The sequence below is a fragment of the Rosa chinensis genome, chromosome 2 (assembly GCF_002994745.2).
Source record: "Rosa chinensis cultivar Old Blush chromosome 2, RchiOBHm-V2, whole genome shotgun sequence".
Taxonomy (NCBI): Eukaryota; Viridiplantae; Streptophyta; class Magnoliopsida; order Rosales; family Rosaceae; genus Rosa; species Rosa chinensis.
This window is the reverse complement of record NC_037089.1, coordinates 83,695,005-83,713,000: the sequence shown is the minus strand read 5'-3', so window position 1 is coordinate 83,713,000 and position 17,996 is coordinate 83,695,005. Positions and strand designations below refer to the sequence as shown.

Below are 17,996 nucleotides of genomic sequence, written 5' to 3'. Positions count from 1 at the left end.
TCTTGGCTATTTGCTCTTAGCGTGCTGATAACGTGTTAAAGTAAAATGATAATTGGAATAGTCTACTCATTTCATTTCATAGTCCCTTTATATAGGGATAGAGTTACAACGGAAATATTAATTACATTAAATACATTGAATGCTGATTGATCTATAATTGTGCTGATTGATGGTAATCACTGATTCCTTGATTCCCTCTCCGTCAGTTGCTTTGACGAAGGCACACAATATGTTTTTCCTTTAACAAAAAGAATAAAATAGTCAAAGCAATTATACATAAATCGGGCCTTCGGGCTTTTTTTTTCTTCTAATTTTAAGGCCCGAGCCCGGCCCGTTATATAATGATTTCGGGCCGGGTTTTATAAAACTGACAAATTTTTTTAAAGGGCTCGGACCGTTCGGGCCGGTCCCGGACCGGTTTTCGGGTTTTCGGGCTAAAATCCCAGCCCTAGTACTACCCCTTTCCCTTTGATTTATCTTCCACCGTAATTTCTCATTTTACCTTTAATTGTGAGATTTTGTTCTATTTCATTATTTATTTATTTGAAAGAAGAAAAAAACAATAACAGGTACGGGGTACCACTCTCTTACACTAGAGCCCTTTTCAATAATATTCATGTTAATTAGTTTTTATCTTTCTCATGCATGGGCATTTTCTGAGATTCATTTTAGTGAAAATTTTGACGCCAAACTTGTAGCTTCCATTTATAGTAGTGGAGATGTGCAAAAGTCCCGACTGAAGTACCTATCAATCAAGCGTCTTTTTTTTTTGGATTTTTCTATATAATTAAACTGACATCTCACTTTACCCTTTTTCAATTTTACATTGTGCAGTAGCATCGTGCACTTTCCTACTACTCTAACATAATGTAATTTTACACAATGAAGCAACATTGAAATTTTTGATACTGTTACTTTGGATTGGGACGGCCTTGCTGCCATAATCCAATTCCGCTCTTGTTCATGTCTATGAGAATTTTCAACAAATTTGTTAAACAGTATTTTTTTTCTTACTTTTCAACTCCAATAATTTCCATATCCTTTCTTATAAATAGGTTATGAAATCTAGAAGCTTACTGAAAAAAGAGTTGGTTCCCATGAATAACGTACTGTATGTGTTCAAAACAAGAACCTTAGGTGGACGTACCACAGTTATGATCAAAATTTCCCAAAAAGTAAGAAGTTGAGCTTCAAGGTAATTGGGACTCTATGCAAAATAAACGTAATAGGGCCTTTTCAAGAATGCTTTCAGATTTAATGACCAAACAATCCTTGCAATGTCTTTAAGAGGTACTTCTACTAGTTGGGTGTATCACACCTACTACAAAGTTGAAAGTTTCCAAACTCTCTCATGTCATTTTCTCAATCATACTGATACAAAGCTGTGAGTCTGAAAAAGGCTTAGACAGGGATATATATATTTCTCAGTACGTACTTCAAACATCAAGATTTTCAAAATGCTTCTTTCAAGAAAAGTTTCATACAGATGGCCTTAAATCTTAACCTAAACATATCTGATTATCAATTCAGTGTTGTTATTGTTTTTTGAGTAATTTCATTGTTGTGGTTGTTGATAGTGATACATATTGTACATGTATGTTACATGTGAGTTGACCAAGTGTGAAACACAACGCTTCATGCCAAAGGGCGACTCCAAGTCCTTCAGGGAGACTTCGGACTATTAATAGAGCAGTCCAAGTCTATGAAAAGCCTTGTAAGGTAAGCAAATCTACATACCGAACACATGGAAAATTTAGTTCAATATAGACACCAAGATCAGCTATTGTCTTCTGGATTTTCAAGGAGCCAATTAACCTACCAGGAAATGAAAGACAATTTACACAGAACTGAGAATGAAAACTTCTCAAACTACTTTTTGATAATAAGGTGCTACTTTGAAGAATAGAGACTATATGATTTGACCTAATTAAGCATGGAACTCCAGAAACTTGAAGCCAATTTTGCATTATGTCACTGTTCTTAACTTCTTATTTACACCATATATGGCTATTCTAGTATCCACCATGCCGGGCATGTCTGCTTGAGCATGAATTCTTTATTTTTTCCAGTCCTGCATCTCTTCGATCAGGCTTCCCGTTTAGGTACTTCTCTTCATTCTGTGCAAACTCTGCAGCAAAATTATATATACGAAACAATTAAACGAATAAAAGTAGGTCAAATCATAAAAAGAACGAATATATGTAGATCAATCAGTTAGTTAGATCATATCATACGTACGTATGTAATTTTGTATATATAGAGTGTGGACTACCACTGTGTTCTCTTTAGTTTGCCCCTTGTAATTAGACATACATGCACAGATTTAAGAAGTTGTAGGGAACTAGGGATTACTGTCACAGGAGGATGGCACAGGCTGGCTGCTACGTACACCATCAATAGCTCATCTACATATGAGTATCTCGGTACGTAAAGCATATATATACAAGCTAGTTTGTGCCATCTCTCTGCGACAGGAATCCCCCAACCTCTTTTATGGCTTATTGCTCTCCCCCTCTCTTGAACCGTTTGGTGATTGAGAATGTGGGGAACAAAGGATCCAGAACGAATACTCTTTCCAGAAAGAAATAGAGGGTTTCATGTCACAGGAGGATGGAGCATGCATGCATATTGCCCTCGATATAACACATACGCAGCTCGCGCCATCTCTCCTGCGACATGAATCCCCCAATCTCTTTAACTATTTTCTCTCTTCATGCTTTTGAGAACTCAGGCCTGGGCCATATTTATAGGCATTTAGCAAGCTAGCTAGGAAGGCGTCAAGGCTTCTCTCTCTATTCGATCAACATTAATTGTTGATTAGGAAATTGCCTATGCAATACCATGAAATTGCTTTTAGTTTTCTGAGTCTACCTAATCTCATAATGTGATCATGGAAGATCTAAATTACAATTATGGTCTGAATATATTATGACTATTCCTCTTCAATTTAATAAATTAATGTTTAAAGCTTGATCGTCTAGAAACTTAATTGCTAGTGACTTACAGGGTCTTATGGTCTTCGATTCTTTGGAAAATTGATTAGATAATTATACACCAAAATTTCCTCGAGACTTCCTTCGCAATTTCTCCATCACTTCGTTGTTTAGAGACATTACACTAGTATCCAATTGATCAGCCAAAATAGAAGAAATAATATGTAAGAAGTCTAGGTTGTCCTGATTATCCATTGCATGATTTGTAAAAATTTCATGTTAGCTACCTTCTTTTTGGCTAGAAATTATTTTTTGATTATAATGTACGTACTGTGCATATATACGTCGACGTTATTTATATCATCCGATGACCTAACATGCGGTTGAGAAATAGATAAATCCATTATATTAGAATTGACATACGATAGCACCTACATAAACACTAGTATTGAAATAATTAATCATCATGAACGGGTTGTCCTCTAAATTACTCAGAAAAGATAATCAAATACCATTACAAAATTATATATAAACTAAGCAACCAATCAAGATTAATGAAACAGAAAAGAAAAGTCCAAGCAAGATGAATGACTTGTACCAAACTACCAACAGGTCATCAACAACCAATTGTACTGCTAATCTAGCAGCTGGCTGGACAAAACTCTCACATGCAAGCTTCTTTCTTTCTCTCCTCTCGTGAATTTGCTCACCTCTCTTGGGTTACCAGTGATATCACCGCCCACTTAAAGCATAACATGTGGTTCAAAGACTCACCTTAGTTAACATGATTAAGTTTTAAAAAAAAAAAAAATTAATTAATCAATTTCTCTCCTCTTCTCCACCGAAACAATCTACATTCAATAATCCATCAAACACCCAACACTCCAACAGAGCCGAACCAGACCACAACCAACCGATCCTTTGATCTTTATTTTGCTAAGAAATTATTTATTCATTTTTAATTCTTCCTCTTAAATAGACCAAAATTTACTGAATTGTTCCACATGAAGAACACAATATAATTAGATGAGAGGAAGACTCACGAATCATTAGCTTATGAATATAAAGAAATTAGATAATCAGTATTGTTGTAGGTTGAAAAGAGAAATTCAGTGCAAAAGATAGATATCAAAAGGTGCGAGACGAGTAATAGAATAAAAGTGATCAAATGGACCAGATGCTGCTCATGTGATTATTAATTGTTTGATATGAGTTCCTTACTAGAGATCTAAGATTCAAATTCCAAATCTCTGCGAATTGGGTTTGTTGGTTTGTCGTGGCAGAGTTAGGGAGAAAGGAACTGGGGAGAGAATTTGTTTTTCTATTACGTCATTTTTTTTTTTGGTAGAACATTTTTCTTCCTCTTACCGTCTTAGGACCTGTTACCTTTCAAATACCACCCAAAGGCAAAAACCTCTCTCCCTTCAAATTCAACTGACGGCTAATCCATCTCTGTCACCCTCGAAAAGATCCCAGAATCAACCCTCTCCTACCTCGACGCCGGCGGCGATGTCTAGAGTCCAAGTCGCATGGTCTCCAACCTCCCAAAATTAAATAATCGTAGGAAGTTGAGATGGAGTTGGGGTTATGATTTATCATAAAATCAAACTAGAAGATGCAGCATCTGTGAGAGTGAACTGGGGAAAAAGAAAAACTAAAGTAGAAGAGTGATGGAGATGTAAGAAAACGGTAGTTTAATTAATAAATAAGTAAGTACTAAAATATAAGAGCTTTTTTACCATTAAATTTTGTTTTCTCTTTTCTGATAATTAAGTTAACCATAATTAATTACAATTATGATTTTTCACACATGACAGCTCCTTATTGAGTGATGGTATTACTTTTGAGCAAATTCAAATCCCTTAAGAAAGCTTTCTTTCCGGCCCTTTTACTTTTGACTGGAAAATATACTATAACTGAATGAATCAAGTCATGGAGTTTATGGATGGAGGTCTCTAGTCTTTCTAATTATTAATATCACTAAACCAATGGAAGAGATGGAACGTACATTACTACAAATTAAGTTTGTAATTTGACAAGATGATCGATCAATGAGATGGATGTTTGAACTTGGAAAATTTGTACAATTAGGATTCATCGATAAGGTACTATTTAGATCTTCTAGATCAATAGATCATGACCATCCATCGATTACTTGATTAATAATTGTTTCGAATTGAAGGATCTGCCGAAAAGCCTTAGAAATTCAAAAGAAACTTCATGGCATTTGAATAGGCAATTTCCCCAATGTAGAAAAAAACCTAATATGGTTAGAGAGAGAGAGAGAGAGAGAGAGAGAGAGAGAGAGAGAGAGAGAGAGAGAGAGAGGGAGAGCCTAGCTAGCTTGCTTTCTATAAATAGCTAGGTGATTTAGTCTCTCAAAACCATAAACTTCGAGATAAATCAAGAAACAAGAGATTGAGGGATTCTATGTCGCAGGAGAGATGGTACAAGTAGCTGTGGTATAGGATGCCTGCAATGCAATTGTATGATTCTATCTATAATAAGCTAGAGCAGCATGTTCCATCCTCCTGTTGCATAGAAACCCTCCATTTCTTTATGCAATCTACTGTATAATTTTCTCACATCATAGGAAAACCTAACATGTACAATTGTCCAAATTCAGAGAGAGAGAGAGAGAGAGAGAGAGAGAGAGAGAGACAGGGAAGACGCAAGAAAAACTTGTTGGGGGATTTATATTCACAGGAGATATGGTACCTTTGAGTACTGAGTTTATGTGGTGTGGACATGTGCCAGTGTGTCACTACTGGTCTAAGGTGTCATTCCTCCTGTGATATGAAACCCTACAGCTTATTCGATCCTCGATCTGAGGTGAGTGTCCTAATTAACAAAGAGTCCCAAAGACAACAAAATGTTATACCGACTTCTATCTACAATGTAAATACTTCTTGATTAGCTTGTTTTCCCTCCTTTAGTATGTTTTTCTGGATCTTTTTTTTCAAATTATTGTTTTCTTGTACTCCTCATGATATACTTCACCTCTCTGCGCTAATATCTGGCTATATATGTTTAGCCACTCCTGACAATTACGACGTATCTCTCCCACTACCCAACATGCATGTGTTTTTTCTTTTTCTTTTTCAAACATCTGATTTCCTTCCTTTCCTCCAGATCTCCACCCATCAGATCCATTGTTTTCTTATCCATACCCAACACCCCTGTTTTGTCTCAGTCTCTCCCTCATCTCATTAGGCACGTTGATAAGTGGAGAAACCCATAAACATGAGATTTGGGGAAGAAGAGCTTGAGATCAAATCAACAGAAACTTGGGATGCAAAAAATCAAAAGGGTGGTAGAAGAACTGGCAAGAAATCTCGAGGAGCATTTTCATACTTATAGCAAGCAGAAGCAACAGATGAAATCGAGGAGTCCTATGGTCTTAGAGGAACAGGAGGCAGTTGTGGGGGTGAAAAGAAGAAGAGAATCGAAAGACTGAAAGACTTTGAATTAAGATATAATTTCACTCCCCAAATTACAATCTGCATTCCCCTTTTATTAAACAAATAAGTTTTGCTTGCATTTCAACCTTTTCATTATACTATTCCACATTTGCCCTTAATCTCTCCAGAACACACTCTCTCTCTCTGGCCTTTTCACCTACTGGATCATCATCCTCTCCAAAATTAAACTGCCCAGATTCAGATTCATTGCCCAATGAATACGATGAAAGTAGGATTGATACCCAATTTTAAAACACAAATATTTTGAATTGATACCAAAATTCTACACTTATTTGAAACACAAATCTTCCAAATTCTCCATTATCCAAACTACCATTCACAAAGGAACCATTACTTCTCGATCAACTTCCTTTCAGATATTTCATTGAGCTTCTTTTTACTCTTGAAGGCAGAAGAGAAACCCCTGCAAATATATCATCTTGACATCTACCCACATCCCACGACTTGATCAGCTCATGCTCATCCCTTCCAAACGTGTGGCAAGTTTTTTTACTTTTTTGGTTCACTCACAAATACACAGACAATTAGCTTGTGCGGAGATTGAATCCACGCTACACTCACCCAATTAAACCTTCTCAATCAATCATTCACCACCAACACTACTCTACCATTTCTCCAATGGCCGCCGTCGCCGATCACTCCGACGGCTAACATGAGTTCCTCTTCATCCGCATCCATAAAGACAGCACCATCCACCGAACCCATCCCCCCTTGACAAAGTCCCACCGGGGTCCGATCCAAAGACGTCACCATCTCAACCGACCCACCCATCTCGGCCGGCATATTCCTACCCAAATCCTCCGACCCGACCCGGAAGCTCCCCCTCCTCCTCTACCTCCACAGCGGCGGCTTCTGCTTCAAGTCATCCTCCTCCTCCAGTCCTCCACCTACCACGACTACGTCTCCATCGTTGCCGCTTCCGCCAAACGCATGGCAAGTTGTATAAATTCATATCTCCAGCTTCACTGCGATTTTTTGCTCTGAAAGAGACAGACAGAGATAGAGACTAAAGAAAAATGGTGTAATATGTAAGGGTAGTACGTATATTAAAATTGATAATGGTAGTGCAGATTGTAATTATAATAAAAGGAAATATAATGGGTGTTTAGTTTTAGGAGATATACGTTAGGCATAATTAGGAATGGTATTATCCAGGGAAATAATTGATCGATTGAGACCCAGATCACCTATAAGGCTATGTTTGGTTGGTGGGAAAGGAAAGGAATCAATTTCCTTTCCCATGGGAAAGTGAATCCGGAGGTGGGGGGAGGGAATGGATTTCCTCCACTTTTTCCCTTCATTTGGGAAAGTGTTTCCCTTCCAATGGCTGTCCCAAACACAGGAAAGGAAACATTTTCCTTTCCCAAGGCCCATTTTCCGGGAAACAAACAAGGCCTTAAGAGTACAAGGCTATAATACGTCATAGGTATAATTTGTCTAACCCTAGCTAATGACGTGATCACCGAGTCAACATAAGGATATTGAAAAGAAACGGATAAAAAAGAACAAGAGTACTCGATCACCTACTCAAAAGGCTAGCCAAGGTTTCAATTCTCCTTCACGTTTTGATATTTCCACGTTGCCCACCGGCCTCATGTTTTCTGTTGAATAGGTCTTCGTAAGCAAACAAAGCTAGGTCATGTCAGATCAGATGAAACATGTTAACTATGCCAAAAAAGCTATCAGACAATAGAGTTCAGACGATGGAATGGTCATTTTCTGTCGTCTGAGTGTTTCAGACTAAATTCAGAGGATACATAAATAAAATGTGTTGTCTGAATACAATGAGAAACCATGCTTGTTTCATTTTGAAGATATGGTCAGACTCAGACGACACTTAAATGTCGTATGAAAAGATGAAAATTTTCTATATTGAACCCTAGCAGAAATTTCAGACTTCCCTCCAACAAGTTTTAGGCTTTTCCCTCTCAAATGCCCAAACCCTATAGCTGAATAGTCAATAGAGTGATATTCAAACAACACAGTTAAGAAATTGTGTTTTCTGAATAAGGTAAGTTATATTTTTTTTCCTTTTCTTTTTGGCTTAGTTGCGAAAGACTTTGCGTTTTTTCCACGGCTCTTCTCTTTCTGGTTTTATTTTGCTCTTGATTTTTATTTTTGCAGAATTGGTTAGAGAGGTAGTGCTAGTTTGGTTCCTCTTTGACCCGCTTTCAGAACATGACAAGGCTTCCTCCTTTAACAATGACCTCCTAATTTTGGATGCCTTCGTGATTCATAAGGTAATATGAAAGCAATTTGCAATGCTAATTTGATTCTTTTCTCTCAATTTAATTATAATTAGAAAATGGTATATTCAATTTTTTCTTTAGATTGGTACAAGTTAACAAAAGTCTGCTTTAAGTATGTTCTGGGTAAAACTAGAAATATACATTGAAAATGATAAGCTTGGTGTGTGTTTATGCTATTTGATTCAGAGATAGCTGTAGGTCTAGACATTTGTATAATAGAATAATACAAATGCCATTAGTTTGTTTGTTGGTTGGTTTTTCTTGTTGATTAAAGCAACTGCTACATTTGTTGATGAACCTAGTTACGATGACATTGATTGAAATAAATCATCATATTATGTACTGAGCATTAGAGAATTGCATGTTCAAACATCATGTAACATGTGCATTTGCTTTTCAAAGTTTGTGGGGCTGTGAGCAATTGGGTTATTTGAATTTGAGTTGATATATGCATGTCTTTTGTTGGTGGCAGGTTTATGGAAGTGGGGGCTTGGCTCCTTGGCATTACTTTCATAGGTTGTATCGCCACAAGTTTTAAACTGATTAGTTTTTGAGGCATTTCCTTATCAATTGATTCGATTTTGATTCGTTCGATTCTTTTTATGAACAAAAATTTGATTTCAGATCTGGATTTTATAGGAGGTTAGATGTAACTAAGTACGGAGGTTGGGTGCTCCACTCTGTCTACCTTCAGAAGGCAACTTTATTTATTTCCCACATATATGGGTTCAATTTCGGAGTAAGTAGTAGTTTTGATTTTTGTCAATCTTCTTTTGTGATGTCTATTGAGTTGTATGTTACAATTCTCTTTTTTGGGTTTTGGCTTGATCAGGAACTTATATAACTCACTCTCTAACTCTTCTTTACTTTTCATTTTTCTATTTTATGATGCATATTTAGTATGATGCAATATTGTTCATGGTGTTCAGTTTTGATTTGGCTTTGAATAGATTCTAAACCCATGAGCTCCTATGGCTTTCTGACTCTCAAGTATTCTCATGGGTAAACTACATCACTTATTTACACACTCTCTTTCTAATTTTCTTAGTCTCTTCCGCCTTCCAATGACTTGAACCTCCTAAAAGCTTTGTTTTCAGGCTTCCAATGAGAAGAATATGCTTGGAGGATCTTTATAAATAACAAAGCAGCTGAAGATAAGGCAGAGGATAAATAAACATGTAGGTTTTCCCTAGACATCACACATATACTTTTCTGCCTTTTAATTCACTGTTTGGTTTGCAATCAATTTCTTATACATGTGATGCTTTTGCATAATATTCTAGTTGTTTCAAAGAATTACTCAAGGGTTACCTTGAAGAGACTTGCAGAGCTGCTGTATCTAAGTATCCAGGTTTATAATTTGTATTTATTCCTATAGTAGATACCATTATTATTTTTGCATGTCATGCATTACAGGTGATTGTGTTTGCCTAAGTTCCCCTACCTTGCTCCACATATATTTATTCATTGGTTCTTTATTTTTTCCCTTTATTTGTAAGTTTCCATGAGTGTTGGTTTCTGTTTTGTGATTGGTTTTTGTATTTCCTTTGTTGAGAGTACCTGTTGCATGCTGCCCTTTTGTTCGATTATAGTTTTTGGCATGCACTTGGAATATGCTATTATATTAATTGCTCCCGCTGATAATTGAGTTTTTGGTTTACTAATTTGTTTAGTTTGTTATTTGATGGTGTCCATCTGGTAATGGCCTTAACTTATATCTTGGTTCGAGCACATAACTTAGTTGTATCAATTTCTTGTTAAAACTACATATCATTTATTAACTGGAATTTATTATGTGTAGGATTTTTGCATATGAAAACTCTAGCTGGAGAACAAGAGGATGATGGATAGCTCTCCTAAAGAAATAGAGGACAAGCCTTCTAAGGGCAAGAGAATAAAAGGCTTTGAGGTTAAGAAAAGTGCTGAGCAAGGGCAGATGGTAAGTTTTTCTTGTAGTATATGCTGGTTGCTATTCTACTTTATTTACATGCAAGAGAAATTTAGTGATAGGTTATTAGACCGAAGTAGAGAAGACTGCATAGTATAAGGGTTAAATAAGGGACATGCATTACTTGATTCTTTTCATTATAAACACACCAAGTTGCTCGTTTTGGCTAAGGATTTGCAAACTTTTCATTATAGAAATCTCTATTCTTGCTAAGGACACTGATCAAGGTTACGCCATTTGTAGAGAGGAGTTTTCAGGTTTGTGACCGTTGTTCAAGTTGAAAGGACAAGTCTCCTGTAAGTAGATTTTGTTGATTATCCTCATTTAGTTTATGGGTTTGGTGATTTAGATTGGATTCTACACTAAAGTTTCAGTCTTGATTTCAATTGGGTATTTATGTTTTTATTCTTTGATACCCCCAACATGAAGGGGAATTATTTTAACCTCTGTTATGGTGTTATCTCTCTTTCTGAAATCAAATCAAAAACATTCTCAGCACTTTATTCAAATCCACTTCCTCCAATTAGAAGCTAGGTTGCTTTAATTTGGAAGCCATTAAGTGTGTTCAAGAGTAATGAAATGTGTTTGCTAAGCAGATCTAATATGGTAGTAGGGATCTGTAAGTTAAAGTCATTGCTAAGTTGGGCATAGGAGGATCACCCAGGTCAACATTCAATTTGAAAGTTTGCCACTTAAACATTCTTAGATTTGAGAGGTCGGGTCTGAGGAGAAGCAACAAACTAAATAGCTCGGGTATTAGTTTGTTTAGTATGTTGGGGATGTTATGGTGTGGGAATTTAGTATGTAATAGTTTGGGATAATCTGAGCAATGAGATTAATGGTTTCATGCTACAGTGACCCTGCAGTTAAACAAAAGTTTACAAATATTTGTCACCTTGGATCAAAGTCCGATTCTATTTGCTTCGTCACTGTTATTTTGCATAAAATTAATTTTAGTATAGATGTGTTTGGTTTGATTATCTTTAGAATAAAGACGATTTAGTTTCATTCAATTAATATAAAAGTGTTCTTGTTATCTCAATGTAGTTTCAACGTACTGCATCAGTTTGGTTTTGATTAACAAGAGGTTAAGGTGGATACAATTTTCTGCAGTACACTGCCATTTCCTGTTATTAATATCCAGTCTAGACTAAATCTCATTTGAAGATGACACTAAAGCAACAAAAAGAATACAAACTGTGACCATGCATTTGTTTTTCTAGAGCTTATCAATTTCCTTTGGCTTTTTTTCCACTACTGAAGTAGTTTTTTGTACTGAAAATTTGTGGAACTAGTTTTTTGTACTGAAAATTTGTGGTCAAATCTAATTCACCTGAAACATGGAATTAGTAATGAACAAAATCCTGAAACCTTGATTTTCGTTTGATTTTTCTTGGTATGACTATTGTTCAATAAACATTATTAAGTCTTTATGTGTCTTCCTTTTCTCCTGAATTCCAATACCTATCTTTTGCAGAACATGAGTTGTGATACATGGGACCGATACATGTTTTCTACAACTGTATTTACTTGATTGAGATGGCAAGGCAAGCTGGGTCAACTGAGACTGCAAGTTGTCTCAAGTAAGAGGAAACTACATATATGTATTCCCACCTAGCTTTGAATTAAGGAAGGTTAATCCTCTAGGGTGCTTTTGTTTTCTTTCGCTCATGATTCATATATGTATTCATATAATTGTTTTCAATATATTCTATATATGCAGTTTCTTCAAACTCTCAAGCGAGTAATTGGTGTTTGAGTCTGAAATTGGTACGAACCCATCCTTTCATACTCTTCTCTTCTAATTTATTCTATTTGATCATATATACCACCGAACCCATCCTTTCATATTCTTCTCTACCAATTTATTCTATTTGATCATATATACCACCGCCAGTTGAATTAATTTAGTTTTGTTTAATCATGCCACCAATTCATGAAAAGGCTTAAATATATTGCTTGTCTTCGTTTTGCTTTTCAAGCTTCTAGACATGCTTTTTGTCATTTAGTTTTCAAAATGCAAAGCTACAACGCACCAATTCATAAAGTCAGGATGTCGATCATAATATGATGAAAGGTGCCAGTAATATGCATGCATGAGATACACCTTCTAGTTATACAGAACACCCAATTAGCCATATTTGAAGCATCAAAGTTGGAGTGCCTTAAGTAGGTCTCTCTGGCATTCCTTTCATCATTAATTATGTCTGCTATATATGATGTTGGATATACCCTGCATGAGTTTATGATTTGGAGCAAGTCCATATTTAGTACTTGAGATTGTACCTGATATGATTTCGATTTTTGGAATGGAAAAGTTTAAACATTTTGAATCCATTGAATTTTTGTAATCAAATTCTTTTAACTCTCCTTCATATATAGAGCTCACTAGTGTTTTAGCTTAGAGTTTGAAACTCCCCCCCCCTTCAGATATATCTTTCAATCTGAATGGTATCGATGGTTTTGTTGGTTAGGGTGATATAAGAAGATTATAAGCCAAAGAGCGTACCATTTCTGCCATGGATATGAACCCCAATTGACGTCAATGCCTTGGAAAAAAACCCCTCTCTATTCTGCCTTGACTTGACCCCAGGTGACAAACTGAACATGTGGTTTTTAGTTTTTTTTTTCTGTGAAATTTTTGCTAGAACTGAACATTGCGTTAATGCTAGAATTGTTCTAATATTTGTTTACTTGATGTGGCTGTTAAGTTTTTGACATTTGGTTCCTTTACTTAATTGTGTGATATACATATTGCTGACTATTGATCAGATCTGTTTCTTTCAAGACATGATTCCCCAGTCTAACAACACAGCCAAAGTTAAAGCAATAACACTAAGGATGAAGGCACTGCAAATGAAAATAGGCGAAAAAACAGTGTCGAAACCAGCTGTTGAAGAGACTAATGCACCACATAAATCCGCCTTCACCAAACATGATCAATAATATGAGATATCAATGTTTTTTGGGTTCCATTTGTTGATCATGCCAACTACTATAGGTTATTGAACTGATGTTTACTAAGTTTAGCTCCATTATGGATGTATGTATAGCTGCAGTAACAGATTAATCAAATATTGTTTTTATGAATGGATTCCATATTTGATGAATGCATTGGGTAGTTTCCAGATTTACATAATTGTAGCACAATGAGAATACAAATATGTCATCTGAATTAGAAAGCAACAACAAAATAAAATCCAAATATGTTGTTGGACATATCTAAGAACAACAGAAACAAGGAAAAATATGTTGTTACTTGTGCATTCAAACAACAGAAAATTGTCATCTGAAATAAAAAGCAACAACAAAATAAAATCTAAATATGTTGTTGGACATATCTAAGAACAACAGAAACAAAGAAAAATATGTTGTTACTTGTGTACTCAAACAACAGAAAATTGTCATCTAAAATAAAAAGCAAAAACAAAGTGAAATCCAAATATGTTGTTGGACATATCTAAGAACAACAGAAACAAGAAAAAATTTGTTGTTACTTGTGCACTCAAACAACATATAAATGTTATTGTAGGCTACTAAAGATGATAGATAAATGTAATATAAACTGAATGCTAATGACAGTTAACTGTTATTGGAATGTGAATAAAACAACACTAAAATGTTATTATAAGTCCATTCAGACAACAGATAAGATTTCATATCTTCTACTTTGGAGCATTCAAACCACATTTTTCTGTTTTTGGAATAAGCATTAGATCATAGAAATTACAAGGAACTGTTATTTGTTTTCAGATCACATCACATTTATTTGTCGTTTGAATTCACTAGCCCCATGTCTCGATTTCATCAGACAACAGAAGACCTAACAAATTTCTATCGTCTGATAAATAAGACGACAGAGGAAATCTGTCGTCTGATGCCCCAAGAGACGGCACCGTACTAGACAATAGAGTTTTTTTTAATCAGACGACAGATCTCCTCTGTCGTCTGATTGCTTTTCTGGCATAGTGGTTGCACAAAAACTTTCACTGCTCAGTCGACAGCGACCATCCTCTTTCACATTTCTCTTTGAAATTTCATATGTGACATGGTCACGGACTGGTTCATAATTAAGGAGTAACTCCTTTTACTCATCGGTCTTTAGAATGTGAAAACTGGGCGAGACAACTTTTTGGGCTTATAATAATAATAAAAGAATTAAAACGAAAAGGTCGAAAGTTCAGGGCAAGGAGGATGAAATAGTTCAGATCACAGACTATTATGCATGGAGCAGTCTTAAAACTTCTTTAATTCATAGGCACGTGAGATGTGTTCGCACTTCACACCTAATATTCTTAATTTGCACATAAGCAGTTAGTTAGCTCTTCGGGCTTTTAAATAGAGATGATAGAATACGAGGAACTAATGCATGGAAGGGGGGAGAGAGAGAGAGAGAGAGGCAATTGATCAGAATTTAGGAGTTGAGGGTTTCTTGTCGCAAGAGAGATGACACTGGCTAGTGAGCTCATAACTGATTACACGCATTTTTATGCATGTAATTGTATCTAAAACACTAGAAATAAGCTAATCCTTGAGCCAATTATAATGTAATTAATCTAAATTTATTTATTGTGTAGGAAAAAAGTGGAATTGCTGAAACCCAGAGAAATTGATCCACAATTGGAGCAAATTGGAGTTTCCGAGAAAATGACGAAATAGTCAATGCGGGTCAACATGGTCAACACCATCAAGGGAGTGGAATCCAATTATCTCTGATAACATTTGCAAAATTGCATTGAGAAGAGAGAAGAAGGAAGCAAAACGAAGGAAGAAGAAAAGAAAAAAAAGAAAAACAAGAAAAAGAGAAAAGAAAAGGAAAAAAATAAAAGAGACTTTGCCACAAGAAAAAGAGAGAAGAAAAGAAAAACAAGATCACAGACTTCATCATTTCTTGCCTTTTCTTTTTATTTTTTTTTACTTTTTTTTCCTTTCTTCCTATCACTGGATGCCACATGTCCTACCTTCTCTCTTTTTCTTCTTGCAACCAGTCAACCACACACCACCGAAGCCCACCTCTTCCACTTGGATTAACCATCAGACCCTAATATATATAGATATATTGCTATGCGCAAGAGAGAGCCCTCTCTCTTCTCCAACAGCCGCACCCATCCCCTTTTCTCTCTAAACCAACCACCCATATTCATCTCTTCTTCTTCCCACCGAAACTCACCACCACCAACCCATTTTCTATAATTTCTTCACTACTCCACCACTAATTATCATCAATTTCACAAGATTCAAAGGGAAGCCCAAGCATCAAAATATTCATCAAATCAAATTTGGGTAAAAGTGGGTAGCCATAATTCAAGGCTAGCCATAATTGCTTTATAGCAATTTGTGGCTTGTTCTTGTTACTCATACTTTTCTTCACTTTGTTCCTCTTTAAATTATGTATATTGATGTTTGTTTAATGATGGGTAGTGAGTAGATTTATTGTTGGGGGTTAGGGTTGTGTGCCTTAGATCAAATTTTATGTAAAGGATGCCTATTTTAATGTCATGATGCAATTTAATTTGTTGGATGCTTATATCAATTTTTGTTGGGTTAAAATGCATGTCTAGGAGCCTAGTCAACTCTAGGGTATGTATTTTGAGCATGTCTAGGATGGAGTTAGAGGCTTGACCCCCTCTAATTCCTAAGCTAGAAACCTTCAATTTAGTATTCGAGGGGTTATAAGCATGGTGATTTACACTCGTTGCGTGAATGCGCGGGCGGGTCGCTTAGTAGTCTAATTCCTCGATCTTTAGGCTTCTTGATGTGAATTAGAGACCCTTGAACCGGCTCTAATTCATGCCAAGTGAGTTCCTACGACCCTTGAACCGGAGTAGGAACACCATGAAAGGGAATTTCGGTCTTTGAGCCTTGAACCGCCTTGGATACTACTACCGCCAAAGTAGGAAATTTGCATCTACATTAGATTAGCTTTCGACACATGAGATTTGGGTGAAGGAACCTCCCTAGCACCCGACATTCCCATTATATTGTTCACACTTTTCTAGTTTAATTTCCTTACATTTTTATTAATCGCTTTACATTTTATTACTTTTTGTTAAGTTCAAATCCACTCTCAAACATTAAATCCATCGACTCATTTGTGTATACCCATCTTGAGGCTACAAGTTAGTGGCTTTGAATAGGCTTGGTGTGAGCTAAGCCGAGCATTGCCAAGGCTTGGTGCCTTGATTGTTTATAGTCTTATTTTACTTTTTATTTTTCTTGTGTGCTTTTAGTATCCTACCGCCAATTATCTTGGTTAGATCCAACACCTAATCCCCGAAGTACGATAAACTAAGGTCCAATTACTTCCCTTACTTGACAACGATTCGTACGCTTGCGAAGAGTTTATGAACTAAGTCAATAACCGGTGCTAATTATTTGATTATTTGCTTATTCTGGCAATTAGCAAAGAACTGATTATGCAATGAGCAGCAATCACCTTGCAGCAACAAACCCCGCAACTTCTGGTAATTAGCTAGGCACAACCGCAGTTCTTCAACTGATCATCATTTTCAGTTTTTTTTTTTTTTTTTTTTTTGTGTACATGATCATTTTTTTCCTTCTTGTATCCAGTATTTGAAAGCACATATATACAAAGTCCATTTTCATCCACACTCTAATATACAATGCATGGTGTATAGACCATAGATTCATATCCTGTCTGAAATATAAGATAGACTATACGTACAACATCAAAACCCAGTTGTTTTACATAAGTGTCATTATGTCGACAAAATAATAATCATGGTTGTTCCATTTTCACCATGTTTCATTTGTTTTTTTTCTTAAATATCATAACAGTAAAATTAAAAGCTTGTCAAAATATGATTGTTTTAGCTAGGCACATATAGTTCACTAATTAGCAGATGCAATATGCCCATACTAGTTGTTAATTGATAAGATGTCTATCAGGTTTAATTAAGTTCAATTCAATATTTGATCAATCATCATTCACTTGGATGTAAGTTTCAATCATCATCCACTTGGAATTAACTTGTTCATCATCCAGATGACGTCATGAAAAAGAAGAGATTAGGATATATAGTTGATATACAACTATACAAGTGATCAATATAATTATTTAATGAAACTCTGGCAGATCATCTCTAGATGTTTTGCTTTGACAAATCTCTTAACAAATCATCGATTCTTATGAGGTAGGTACAATTGTAGCGAAGAAAATAATATATCGATTTTTATTGAGATTCTATGATGACATATAACTTCATTGGCCGGTTAATTGATAACCTATTTATATATATATATATATATATATATATATGTTCTTCATTTGTGTGTCTTATCCATGAGGCTTTAATCTAATTGCATTTCATAATACTCTAGTTACTTGCCTTCCTCGGATATTACCTACCCAAATGAGATTTTT

The 17,996-nt window shown here is 35.7% G+C and overlaps 1 long non-coding RNA gene across 4 annotated transcripts; it reads left to right on the top strand.

Annotated features, from left to right (window-relative positions):
• Positions 1-9,135: 9,135 nt before the first annotated feature.
• LOC112190989 lies at positions 9,136-13,746 on the top strand. Of its 4 annotated transcripts, none has more exons than XR_005805241.1 (10): positions 9,136-9,180; positions 9,304-9,403; positions 9,615-9,666; positions 9,750-9,842; positions 10,466-10,603; positions 10,856-10,908; positions 12,090-12,195; positions 12,336-12,382; positions 13,087-13,205; positions 13,385-13,746. It is a non-coding gene; the product is annotated as an uncharacterized LOC112190989 (long non-coding RNA). The 4 variants fall into 4 exon arrangements; XR_005805242.1 differs by having other exon boundaries at positions 9,594-9,666; XR_005805240.1 differs by lacking the exon at positions 9,136-9,180 and having other exon boundaries at positions 9,223-9,403.
• The last annotated feature ends 4,250 nt before the right edge of the window (positions 13,747-17,996 follow it).